The 13,561-nt window shown below is 45.3% G+C and overlaps 1 non-coding gene across 1 annotated transcript; it reads right to left on the bottom strand.

Annotated features, from left to right (window-relative positions):
• Positions 1-12,766: 12,766 nt before the first annotated feature.
• LOC138468553 (U1 spliceosomal RNA) lies at positions 12,767-12,930 on the bottom strand. Its single transcript, XR_011268323.1, has one exon. It is a non-coding gene; the product is annotated as a U1 spliceosomal RNA (small nuclear RNA).
• Positions 12,931-13,561: the final 631 nt, after the last annotated feature.

The following is a 13,561-nucleotide window of genomic DNA, read 5'->3' as shown; positions in this document are numbered from 1 at the left end:
CACACAGCACATGAAAGAACCAACGCACGAGAAAGGTAACATCTTCGACCTAATCATCACTGCACTGCCTTCCCTCCACTACAACTCTCATATCCCGCTTGACGGGTCTGACCACCTGCCTGTGCTTTTCAACATCCTGCATATCACCCCAGTCAAGCATTCCAAGCAGAAACACAGCAGACAAACCTTCAGTTCCTTCCAGTACTTCCTGATGGAAGCCCTCACGGAAGACCTTGCCACCTCTCATGAACCGAACACTCCCAACCGAACTGCGACTCTCTACTGGAAGCACCCAGCACCACCGTCTGAGCCTCCATCGACTGACATGCGCCTCTAAAACAATGAACCTACAAACCGAAACCGTGAACACCCTGGTACAAGCAAGAACTCAATCTCAGCAAAAGAGTCATCAGGAAGCAAGAGAAAACCTGGTGACATTCCAGGAACACATCTGACCTGGCGCTCCTCAAGGAACACTGAGCAACCTGCTGACAACTAATCAACATAGCCAAGGCCTCCTACAATCAGAACACAATAGCAGAAGCCGACAAAAAAAGCAGAGCCCTCTTCAAAGCGGTCAAGAACTGTGTCAACCTGCAACCTCACCCTGCCGTACCACACAGCATTGAAAAACCCACCCCCATTAACACCTTCTTTATCGACAAAATCATCAAGATTCACCAGCACGTAGACACCAGCTCTGCATCCACAGACCCACCTAACATCCCTCCTTGCTAAATCTCCACATCCTGGACAAAATTCAAGACACTCTCTACAGAGGACCAGGCAGAAATCCTAGCCACCCTCAAAGCCTCATCGTATACAGATGACATCCTCCTAGCATCCATCCCCAAGACCCCCCCAACAAAAGCTCTTCTTCCTTACCTGGAGATCATCAACAACTCCCTAACTCAAGGCACCTTCCCACCGACCCTAAAGACAGGACAAATTCTCTCTCTACTAAGGAAACCCACTCTGGATCCCAATAACCTAAGTAACTATCGCCCGATCACCCATCTTCCCTTTCTAGGTAAGATCATCGAGAAAGCAGTAGCCGCACAACTGCAGTAACACTTAGACACCAAAAATGTCCTCCAAACCTACTAATCATGGTTCAGACACAGATGCAGCACAGAGACAGCAACCATATAGGTTGTTGACGACACCCTCAACATCCTTGACGATGGCCACCCTTGCCTCCTGGTTTCACTCGACCTCTCTGCTGCTTTTGATACAGTAGACCAGCAGGTGCCCATGGACACGCTACATCGGCGCATGGGGCTCAGCAACCTTGTCCTATACTGGTTCAAGTCCTACCTCACCGACCGCCAGTAGTTTTTTCAGATGGACTCCACTAGATCGCCAATGCTCCCATCACCTTTGGAGTCCCATCCTCTCCTAAGTGATCTTCGGTCTATAGAAGGAGCCACTGGGAGACCTCCTAGGCACATACAGCATCCACATGACACACAGCTATACCTCAAGATCGACTCCCTCAAGGACATACACAGGCTCAAAACTTGCCTCTCAATGATACATCTTGGATATCCAGAGCATACTTGAAGCTCTACCCCTCGAAGACCGAATTCCTACTCCTCACCAAAAACACAGAACGCTCAGAGATACAGACCTAACTATCAACCATCAGCCTTGGGGGCTTCACCCCCAAGCTCCCCTCCTGCACCAAATTCCTCGGGTTCCACATCGACAAACACCTTTCCTTCAAGACACACATAGCTAAGAAAACTCAGACAGCTTGGTATCAGCTCCCCCCCCTGTGGAAAGTCAAGCCTTTTATCCGTTTGGGCAGCGTCAGATCCACCGATCAAGCATTGGTCCTATCTCACCTGGATGGGGCAATGCCCTCCACGAAGGCCTCCTGTCGTCCTCCCTTGTTCCCCTGAGAAGTGCCTTACACATGGCTGCACTCCTCATCAAGGGTCTACGCACATACAACCACATCACCCTGGCCCTCATCGACCTTCACTGGTTCCAACTGCATGCACAAATCACCTTCAATTCTTGCTGAATGGTTTATGGTCTTTCCATCAAATTTTCTGCATTGAGGGACATTTCCATCATTTTTTTTGCAACGAAGGAATTTGCATCAAATGCCTTTTTTTGGGAGGGTGTGGGGTGGGTCCCTCCTCAACCCCCCATTTGTACCCTTTAAAACCCACCACAACAAAAATTAAGCCTTTACCCCTCAAAAACATGCTCTCGATGAATATGTTTCCTTGCAAAACCCTTGATGCAAAAGAATTTGATGGAAAGGAATTCGATGCAAAGACCAGATACCTTGCTGAATCATCTATAAGACCTCAATCGAATCGCCCTTAAGTCACCCAACTATCTCGCAGAGAAACTCAGCATCTCCGGCAGACAGTGCACCACCAGAAGCCAGGACACGTGCAGCCTTGAAATCTGCTGCTGCAAAAAGGAAAGGACCAGAAAACAAACCTTCTCTGCCTACACCCCAAGACTATGGAACCTCCTCCCTGTCAGCATCAGACTTGGCCCATTGCTCCTGCAATTCAAAAAAGAACTCAAGACCCACCTCTTCAAGGAGTCTCTCCTCCTCAACATCTAGGCCATCACGTCATCCCCTGCGCTGCCGTCTGCCCCATCCTCCCTGCAACCCTGTACACCTTTGCCCCTCCTCTGTGTTCCTCTGTATTCTACCCCACACTGTATGTCTACTCTGTTGTTTACCTCTGTAAAGAGCTCTGTTGCTTCTCGAAGCTAGGTGTGCGTTCAATAAATATAATAATAATAATAATAGTAATAATAATAATAAATAATAGTGGCTATAATACTATGTGAACATTGTGCGCCATTCCAACCATCTGCTGTCAGAGGCTGGATGAATGATTAATGTGTTTGTCCCTGAATAGGGGGCATTTACTTGCAGTTGACAGTTCAGCTTGCCCAAGTTTGAACGCTAGCATATTATCCATATTTATGCCATCTGATGAATCACCCATCTACAATGCATGGTCCCACCGATGAGAGTTGACAAGCTAAATGACCAGATTGGTGGGGTGGTCCTGTGCTGTTGCGACCAAGATGTCTTCAATAGATATGAAGAGAGGCTGAGCATTACCTAGAATGTAGTTGACATATTCTTGCAGAACAGAAGGACAAATTGACACGCTTGGGACTGGATGCTGGAAGAAGAAATTATCTGTATTGTGTACCTTGCCCACTTTTTGAAGGATCTTGAAGCAGTAGTCTAGACACAGAGCCCAGCTTGTGATGCAAAGTGGCATGTTGGCAGAAGGATTTCCATAAATGGTGAGTAGCACCTGATGGTCAAGTATCATAGTGAAGAGCTTTCCATAGGGGAAAAGATGATGGTTCTTCCATGGCCACAAGGCAGCTAAACCTTCTTTCTCGGCCTGAGAGTAGGCTTTTACACTGTCAGTGAAGGTATGGCTCTCATATGAGTCAATCTTCCTCGGGGTGCCAATGCTGGGCTTTTGTTATGCTAAACTTGCTCCATAGTCTACCAGCCTGATACCATGTAGACAGCTCTGGCACTGCCGAGTTTGACATCCTCAAATTCTGCTTTTCAGTCAGATATTTACAGAAACTCTTGCACTGATAGTGGGAGGTGACATAGAGGTGAACTTAATGATGCAAAATCGTGGATGCTCTTGCGCACTAGCTGGACATTCCTAGGAACAAACAAAGTGCAGGAAGATTTGAGGCAGCGAGGGCATGGGGGGCCAAATGTCAGGGCATCGATTTTCAACAACTCAGACCACATACCATCTTTTAAAAATATAAACTCATAGAATGCGAGATTGGTCTTGCTAAATCCACCCTACATCTTTGGTTAGCATGAATTGAGTTCTTTCCAAAGCCATGCGTGTTTGCTTGAGTGCATTCTTGCGCAGATCTTGAGATGTGCTGAAAGTAAGAATGTAAGAATGTCATCGCTGTAATGTGCAGTCAGATATGTGTAGGATAGCGTGTCAAATCTCTGCTTAAAAAAACCCATGCAGCTGAAGAAACACAGAGGCTCAGCGCCGTAGCCGTATGGGCCTTTGCATGATGATAGCTGTTGATGTCATGCAGTTCTGGAACACAAAGGCACTGTAAAGGTAGTGATTCATGCTTTTAGTCTTGGGCTAAGGTATCCCTCCTGCTGTATCACTTGGCTTTTTCATTTATTTATTTATTTATTTATCTATTTATTCATGTATTTATTTATTTATTTATTGCATTATGGTTTCCAACAAAATCTTTTGCACATTACACGTAAACAGACACCACGATTATATTAAATTGAATTTTAAAATCATTTCACATAAAAGAAATTACATCAAGTGGGTTTTAAAATCTGATTTACAAAAGCTAAAACGCCAATGCATAGTAACATTTCCTGTGCGTTTAAAATCCGGTGCCAAAATTGGTCTGACAATAGCGACACATCATGATGAACAAATCTCCCAAGCAATTGTAGTCGCAATGGCATTAGGAAACATATTCAATCACTAAACGTGTTAGAGTTTCTATCTCTAAATGACAGAAGCGACATAATCTTCCAGACCGTATAATCCCAAACATGGAACATTAAAAGCTTTTATATCAAAATTAAAAGGAGAGAATAATTGATAATTCAAAATCTGAGCCCTGTTACAGATCCAGTCATGTTCATAAACCTTACGCTTAACTTTGTCCAGATATGTTATTAGCCCTCCTAAACTAACCACTCCTAAATACTTGCACTGGCACACTACCTCAATTCTACGTTGATCAAGAAAATGGTTTAGAGTAAGTCCCTTTCTACCCCTATGATTCTTCAATTTCATCATCATGATTTTGGTCTTCACCACGTTCACTTTTAGATCGAATGCTTGCAAATGTCTGTTGACAGCATCTAAGGAATGCTGGAAACTTACTGTGTTTAAATCACAGATGATTAGATTATCAGCTAAGCCAGATAATGTAATCACACCAGTCCTAAACACAGGGGTTCGTTCTGTTATTACATGGGGAAGAACTAATATTGTAAAATGTAAAAATCAAACAAGAATGGCGCCAAGACACATCCCTTGCAGAGTCAACATTGTGTCTTGATCCACCTGGAGAAATTGTGCTGCTAATCCAACCTGATCTTAATCATAGTATTCATATGTAGCACAGGTAAAATATTTAATAGGGTCGGTGGACAACCCTTTTGACACAACTTCACCATAACATTTGACGATTCATGCAATCAAATGCTTGCAATAAATCAAAAAAAGCTACATGTAGTTTCCTTTCAGTCAGCTTAAATTGGCCGGGTAACAGCTTCAAAATAAAACCGTTGTGGGGAATCCCAAAACCTTTTTTAAAACCAACCTCGTGGCCATCCCGCACCTCTGCTTAGTTGCACAACAACGGCAATTTCTTTAATATTATCACTGAGAAAATCTTGACACCTGCATCCAATAATGATATCAGATGTTAGTTTCTAGGATCCAGTCCATCTCTTTTTTTAAATACCAATATAACTATGGCAGATTTCCACGAATAGGGGATAGACCGTATCAAAATAATATTCTGAAACAACTCCTGCAGAACTGCAGCCCATAGCATTGGATCAGTTTTAACAGTTGCGTTCGATAGACCATCAGTACATGGGGCCCTTGAGGGTTTAGATCTTTTTAATACAGGCAACAATCTCTTCAGCTTCAAAATCTAAATGCAATATTTTAGAATTACCAGACATAATGGTGGGATTTATCTCCTAATTACCTTCATACAGATTTATAAAATGATCCACCCCTACGTTCTCTACAATCCGTGGAGCTTGGAGGGAAACCTGAACACCTAGTGATTTCATTAGAGACCAGAAGGCTCTAGAGCACCTGAGGCGTACGGGCCTTTGCATTTCCTGTATGCAGGATACAGCTCCAATTGATGACGAGATGGAGTTCCGAGAACCCAAGAGCACTGTAAAGACAGCGAATCATGCTTTTAGTCTTGGGCAAAGTTATCTCTCCTGATACAGATACACATGTTCTCACTTCTATGTCATGTGTGCCCTATGGGAGATACCCATGGTGTGGGGATACTGACAGATTCAATTATGTTTTTTTTAATGCGCCTTATAGTTTACATAAAAATGATTTGCACCATTTTTATACCTACAATCATAGAGAAACATAATCATGTCATAAAACGTGATATAAAAACATACATTATCAAAGTTTATTTAATCAGAGCTATATCCTCTGGGATTCACTAAAATAATTGTTTATATCAAATAGAAAATGGATAGACCTAATAAGACCAAGATTGGGAGACTGACTGCAGGAAAATCAGAGTGATGCAATTGTACTGCGTCATACAACAAGGGTCTGGAGTTCAATGTTGTCTATTGCATACTTCCATACTTTATAGGCTGCCCTTTTTAAAGAATGCAATGTCATATATATAAAGTGCCATCATCATCGATCTTCACTGCGTGTTCCTATCCTTTCCATTTCAGCATTGTTTTTCAAACAGTGTTCCTGCAGAGCGGAGCACCCCGTCAGAAGGTGCTCAGTGGTTTCAAGATGTAAAGTGCACAATTTGCAGAGTCTTTTGTCCTTGAGAAGATTTGTTCTGGGGCCAATCCTCATGAGAGATGGTAATAGATCAAATCTGAATTTTAGCGCAAACAGTCCTGCCCAGGAATCATCCCACAGAGTGAGGTCGGGAAATGGTTGGGGACCAACATAGTCCTGGAAAGTAGATTTCTGCAACAATGTTCTACGTTAGACATACGGTCCCCCTCCTGCGCTTTCTTAGTTAACATATTCTTGAATAGAGTCTCATGCTCTGTATAATCCGCTATAAAGCCTATTTTATTGCGTAAGGACCCTCCTGATGTATCTCATTCCTTCAATTGTTCCCATATAACCGGCTGACTTCTTGATGTGTTAGTATTCATGTATACTGCATCACCCCCATATCATTAAATATTGTGTACTTTGTAATACTTCTTCTGATATTGAGTGTTGTAACTCCAGTCGAAATGGCCTCTACAAGTATGCCTCGGGGGAGGCCGACAGTTCGCCTCCATATATTTCCTTTTAAAATCTTGTGCCTTAGCACCTCCTTTTCCTTGTGTAGTTCCTGGCCATAGAGGATTCTGGGGACTAGGCTTGAGCAGTATACTAGTAATAGGCCTTCTGAGGATCAACCAGCCTTGGTAGCAGCTAGTTTTCTGATGATCCCAAACTACGTTAAAACCCTGTTGGTAACGTATTCACGATTAGACTGCATTGCGCAAGTTGGAGTAACACATGCTCCTAAATATGTGTACGCTTCCACTTTTTCAATTCTTTCGTCATCCGGTTTCCATACCAAATTTCTTACCAGTCTCTTTCTTCCTACTTCCATGATCTTCGTCTAGGCCTCATTCAGTTTCTGGATTTTCTTTGTAGAATACACCTGCCATGCTGTCAAATCCCTTTGCAATCTGACAGGTGTTTGCCGAATAGGATTGTGTCATGTGGAAACGTTAGCCAGGCTATCAGTCTGTTATCTATTTTCTGTGGATATGAGTCACAGGCATCCAATGTGGCTCCTAGGTCGGCTACATAGAGGTTAAAAAGCTCAGGGACCAAGACACAACCTTGCTTTAGGTCATTGCTAGTTTCTATGAATTCAGTTACAAGGCCTTTTTGACTGGTTCTGACGGCAGCTGATGTACCAGTATAAAAAGTCTTGATCATGTATAAGAGTTCATCCTTGATTCCCCAGTTTGAGAGTTTGAGTAGGTTGCATGTTTCAATTCAGATCTGCTTCTGCAGGAACCATATCTGTTTGCATAACAAGAGATTGTCATGGCTGTCCATTCAATCCCATTAGGTAATGCCTGCCGATCCACATGGTCCAGCACCATCCACTTGTTCAATGCTGCAACCTTTTTATCAAACCAGCGAATGCGGTTCCCACTGCTGTTTACCAATATTTCCCCTCCAATCAGTGCTTGATTGCTCTCACTTGAGCAGGGTACTAAGGCGATTAGCATTTTGTGGTCACTGTAGGTGGAGTGGGTTACTGCTTGAAGGGAAGGTTTGAAAGACAAATCAGAGTTCAGAAACATGTAGTCAATCCAACTGGACTATTTCCCACTTGACCAGGTTGTCGGTTATTCCAGGTAATCTATCAGTTTTGCTTCTAGGAAGTTGAGGCCCATCAGGTCATCTATCAGTTTTGGTTCTAGGAAGTTGAGGCCCATCAGGTCATCTATCAGTTTTGGTTCTAGGAAGTTGAGGCCCATCGTTCTCATAAAGTTAAGCTATTTTACTGCGCGGGTCTTTATCTGGGCTCCCCTGCATGCTGCCGAGTCAATTGCCAATAAGTTAAATTCCTGCTGCGCCCTATTGCGGTTAGCATTAAAGTCTCCTGCTATTAAGACCCTCCCCATGGATAGCGGACCATCCACACCGAGAGGATGGAAGTGAGTGAGTTCATGATAGACTGTGTGTTCCCACCCCCATGGGAGACATACACATTCAGCAATAAGGTGCGTGTTCTGGAGTTTATGTTTGTGGTCTTGCACAGCCAAAGTGCTTTTGTTGTGATTCTCGGATTCCAGCGTCTGCACCACCATCTCGTTGGCCATCCAGTGGTCCTCCTTTGCGTCTAACCTATACACCCTTTTTTGCAGCCCAATTAAAGCACACAAATCCACCTAAGGCAAATGTTTTCGTCACCCAGGTCTCCTGCAATAAATAAATGTCACATTCTAATAGATGAGGAAGACCCAAGAGGCTTTGAGTGAGATGGGAGTGGCCTCTAGTGTTCCAGATTAGAAGGTGCAGTGATTTAGTGCCTTATTTTTTGGAGATCAGTTGTTCCCGCCTGGGTGTGTTGCTCTCACCTGGGTGTGTTTTGCATGCAATCCCCACCCACTCCCCCATCGGGAGAGTACTTAGAGAGTTTACACCTTCCCTTCTGGGGATTCCCCACTTCACTGTTTGGTCTCTCCACTTGTGAGCGTTTTTTACTATGCTCATGGCCTGTCTTGCACCCCCTGCCCATCTCAAACATGTAGCCCATGCACAACATCTTTATTGCGTAGTCCATGGGAAAGACATTGTTGTGTAAATACAAACAGGCCCAGTTGTCTTCCCAACCACTATCAGGAAGCTCAACCATAGCCACATCCTTAGAAGTTATCAGAGGCAGCGTGTGTAGAAGCTTCTGCATTTCTTGTCTGTTTGGGTAGGGGTGTCTGTTTTGGTGATTATATCATTGATAGTTATTATTTTCCTATAAGCCTCAGATCGATTTCTTTTGCTTGCCTTTTTTGCCTCAGTGGTGGTGTGACCACAGCACTCTGGTTCTCCATGCTTTCCATCATTTCAGCAGACCAATATTAGCAGTAGATGCATTGACTTTGTCTGCATTTACGTCGACTACGCTGGGTGGCAGGATTGTGCTGCATGTCTGCTCCATGTGACTTATGATAGGTTATTTATATGACATGATAGGTTATTTATAACACGCTTAATACCGAGAGGTTTCTAAGCACGGACCCGGGGATCGAACCTGTGGTGCTCTGTGTCGTCTTGCTTCCAAGGCGAGCACGTAGCTCCTGAGCTATCCTCCAGAGACTTGTGGCAGATAGCTGTTGGGGCGAGGACTCACTCGCTCGCAAGTTCTCGGGTGTCGAACCGAGCCATCTAGTGTTCCAGCCACATTCTTCTTATGTTGATTATCATTGTTTCTTCTTATTTCGGTTTCCAAAAGGTTCTGCTATTTTCTGAACTTTCATCGTTTTCTCGGTGCTGATAAACTCGTATTAACTTGCCCGGTCTCTGTCAGGACAACATAATTTTTCCTCAGCTTGCCACAATTTCTTTGCTTCTTCCTCGGAGGCAAATTTTCTTTTGCTTTTCTTTTCCTCTGTGATCGACTCTGCCTCGGTCCATAGACAGAGGAGGGGCAATTTGAGAGTGACTTAGCCTGAAGGTCAGTCACTGTTTCCTATTAGTCCAGTTGGTTGTTAGACACAGTCTATATTCTACTTTCATGAGTAGTTTGTGGGGTGCTTTCCTCTAGCACTTCATGTGGGGCGCTTGCTCCATCCACCTCCTCCTCTATTCCAATCTCTATAATTGAATTTTCATCCCCATTTTGTCTCTGGGATGGTACAGTAAGTCTTTCTCCTTATGGGGGGTGCAAGCCATCATTGATCCAGCAAAGGTTGAGGAGAGACGTTCAAGTTAGCCTCTTGTCTTCTCTAAGCAACAGATTATTTCCATGCAAACCTTTTGGCCTTGATACATTTTGGTGCACAGCTCCAAGATGGCTTTGAGAAGTGATCATAGATCTTCATGCGACAGATCTGCCCGATGTATCCTCATTCTAGCACTGTCGCCAGTAAAATCAGAACTGTCCGCGAGCTAGAAGATGTGATAGTGTGATTTAGTGTAGCCAGATGGCTGATAGTCGCCGGCTCGCATAGACCAAGGATATTTTCCACCAGAGGCTTGGGAGTCAGTCATCGTGATTGACCCCGTCTCTCTTTGTGACCTCTAACAAAGTCTCAGCAATTCATTATTATTGTCAATTTTTGGGGAGCTCTGGGAGTGTTGTCTGCGGGTCGTGCCCCCCTCGGGCTAGTCCTCATAAAAGTTCTATGGTTAACTTCAGTGAGGTACGCATTGTCAGGCAGAGCCGTGTAATATTCAGTAATCTTTGATTTGGGTTTGATGGCACAGTTTTGTGCATTGGACTTCTCCTGCACATGTATATTAGCACAAACGGTTATTGATGGTCTGCACGTCGTGTCACACAGGTCCTTATTCTGCACAGTGTCTCTTTCTTGTATTGCAACCATGTGTGTAATCAGTGTCTGATCAGATAACGAGACACTTGCCATCTCGCTCCATGTATTGCTTCGAGTCGCGTATCTCTGGAGACGTTTGAGCATGGGCTCTGGTTTTCCAGTACTTTTTTTTATTAATAACCTGCCTGCTCCCCTCCTGAATTCACTGCAGCTCTCTGTGGTAGGTGCTTCATACTTTCACCGAACTGCTTCTTGCTCAGTTTTTGATACTGGTTTAGAAAGGCTGCTATTTCAGTCGTTCAGCCTCGAGCAAACCGTACAAGGTGAAGGGCGTGTTTAGTAGCCCACGCGATTGTTCAAGGAAGAAACTTTTAACTTTTGACCAGGCACTGGGAAACAGTTCCACTGGTGGAAGGCAATGAGGAAGTACACTAGCCCCATGGAGTAGGCACCCAGCGTTTTAGGCGAAGGTTTGAGATCAATGTTCCCTCTAATTTTTTTGGGCTGTGTGCGCCAAAGAATAGTTGTGTGCGGGCTGTTTTTCAGTCATGTGCGCAAATGAGTGATGCGCTGCCAGACCGGGGGTGGTCGTCGGCGCAGCGGCGGCGCAGCGCCGGCGCAGCGCCATACCAGTGAGCAAAGCTTAGTGATCAGATTCCACAGTGTGCAAGCGAGGAATGCGAATTTGCAGCACAACAAGCTCTACTTCAAGGGACATTTGGGTGCTCTATTCTCCTCCCAAGACTTTAGCTCTTCTGAAATTGTGTCCTTTTACATCTCTAAACCAAGATCTTTCGTTTTATGATGGGTTGGTACAAGAACAGAGGGGTTCTTGTAGTGGAACACAGATTCTGCCTCACAAATTAATATTGGCAAAGCATTAGCTTCTCTATTCACTAAATGTATGGAATATAAAGGAAATGCTTTCTCTTGGTTTAATGAAATAAACAGTACATGAACATGATTAATGACAAAGACGGCTTAATAGAAGGCGGGATATGAATGGACATTGCACTCTGACAGTTAAATAAAAAGCACTGAATCATGTAATCATGTAATCTCAGATGATTGTCACCACTCACCTCACCAATGCCATTTGTGAATGTCATGTGACTGCCAGTGTTTAAACATAAGGTCTGTTGTAACGTAACTTTTAGATCATGTGATCTCCATATGTGTAGCAGTGGAGAAAAGAGGTGTTCATTCTACAATACTCTGCCCATTTGAGGCCCACTGTGTATTTATTTGCAACTGGATTTAATTCTACAAGGTTTTTACTTGTCGCACCATGGAGTACTGACCTTCCACACACCAGGTCGGGTGGAGAACAATCGTGTGGCAAGCACGGGATGGCTCTATCTCTTCTACACATATGCCCAATTCAACATATTGAGGGTTCATGTGTCTGTTACATTACAACACTCCAGACAACGCCTCTACAGCCAACTTACACAACATCACCACCTGTCCACTCCCTGCCCTGGTCCCTTTCGGGATACCAATGCCCCTATGCCCTCAACAAAGACACTGTGGGGTCGGTGCTTCCGAACTGCACACAGCAACAAAGGCTAGCATCATCCGGGGTCAGACTGGGCCATGTAATTGTCTCAGGCACCAAAGAAAAAGTGGCTCGCACTTGCAAATAGCTTTTCATTCCTTTTGTGATACTGTTTGAGTAGTACCCAGGGGAGCTTTTTGATAAAGTGACGTGCAAATTGTACATTTTAAAGAATATTTATTCAGCAACACTGGTCAAAACTACTAGTCACAGCAGAGTAAATTAACTCATCAAACTGGCCCACATGGGCCAATAAGGGTCCCAGTGACTTTTTCTTTCTTTCACCAATGCATCAGGGCTGGACCCCTGAGCTGCTCGGGGCTGGCCCTCTTGACTACAGCAAAAGAAACTCTGCTGCAAGACCAGGGGCTCTGTGTGTAAACCAGCTGACTCGCACACTAAACTTTTTCTTTCTTTTACCAATAAATCAGGGGATATCGCGAACGCAGTCCCCCACTACTAGAAATAATGCAGTCGAGTACCCTGCATTTGGGGACATCGCAGGAGTCAGCAAATCCGATGTGCAATGGATGAGCCTCACCCGGGGAGCTCTGCCTTTCTGATCACAGATGCTCCCTTGCCAGGTAAGTATGAGTTGCGAGCAAGAGGGCAGGGGTTGGGCGGCGGGGCCTGTTCTGGAAGCCCCGCTAAGCGAGGGTGAGAAGGCCGGCACTGACCCAGACCCAGCCCTCCCAGAAGCCCTGAGCGTCTGCAGAGCTGCCTGCCCCACAGGCAGGGAGAAGCTCCGGCAGGCAGAGCCCAGCAGAAGAGGCACATTGTAGCACAGTTCATTTCTCCCATCAGGCCCTGCTCGGCCCGAGATTTGCATAAATTCGGACCTGGCCGCCAGCCAGCAGGCACAGTCGGATAGTGAGCAGGCCTGGTGCAGTGGGCCCACTGGCCCGTCAGCCCCAGGAGGGTCCATGGCCCTCCTGAGCCGACAGGTCACCCCGCTTAAATGGAGCGTCTCGGGTGGGGTGCCCCCCATCAGGACACGGCAACGCCGTGAAGGCAAGGCCCAATCGGTGCTTGGACGGGGCCGGCGGCAGCCGGTAGCCAGACCCCCCTCCCTCATAAATCCCCAGGAGCTGCTGTAGCCAGACCCCCCCCCCCCCCATAAATCCCCAGGAGCTGCTGGCTGGGCCTTCTTCAGGTTGGAGGGCCTGGGCGCGAAAACAGGCAGGGTGGCTTCAAGAACTACCGGGGCACCTCATAGCATGGGG

The sequence above is a fragment of the Ambystoma mexicanum genome, chromosome 4q, assembly GCF_040938575.1.
Source record: "Ambystoma mexicanum isolate Mex_15411 chromosome 4q, UKY_AmexF1_1, whole genome shotgun sequence".
In the NCBI taxonomy this organism is placed as follows: domain Eukaryota; kingdom Metazoa; phylum Chordata; class Amphibia; order Caudata; family Ambystomatidae; genus Ambystoma; species Ambystoma mexicanum.
Note: the sequence above shows the minus strand (reverse complement) of the source record. Positions and strands in the feature narration are given on the sequence as shown.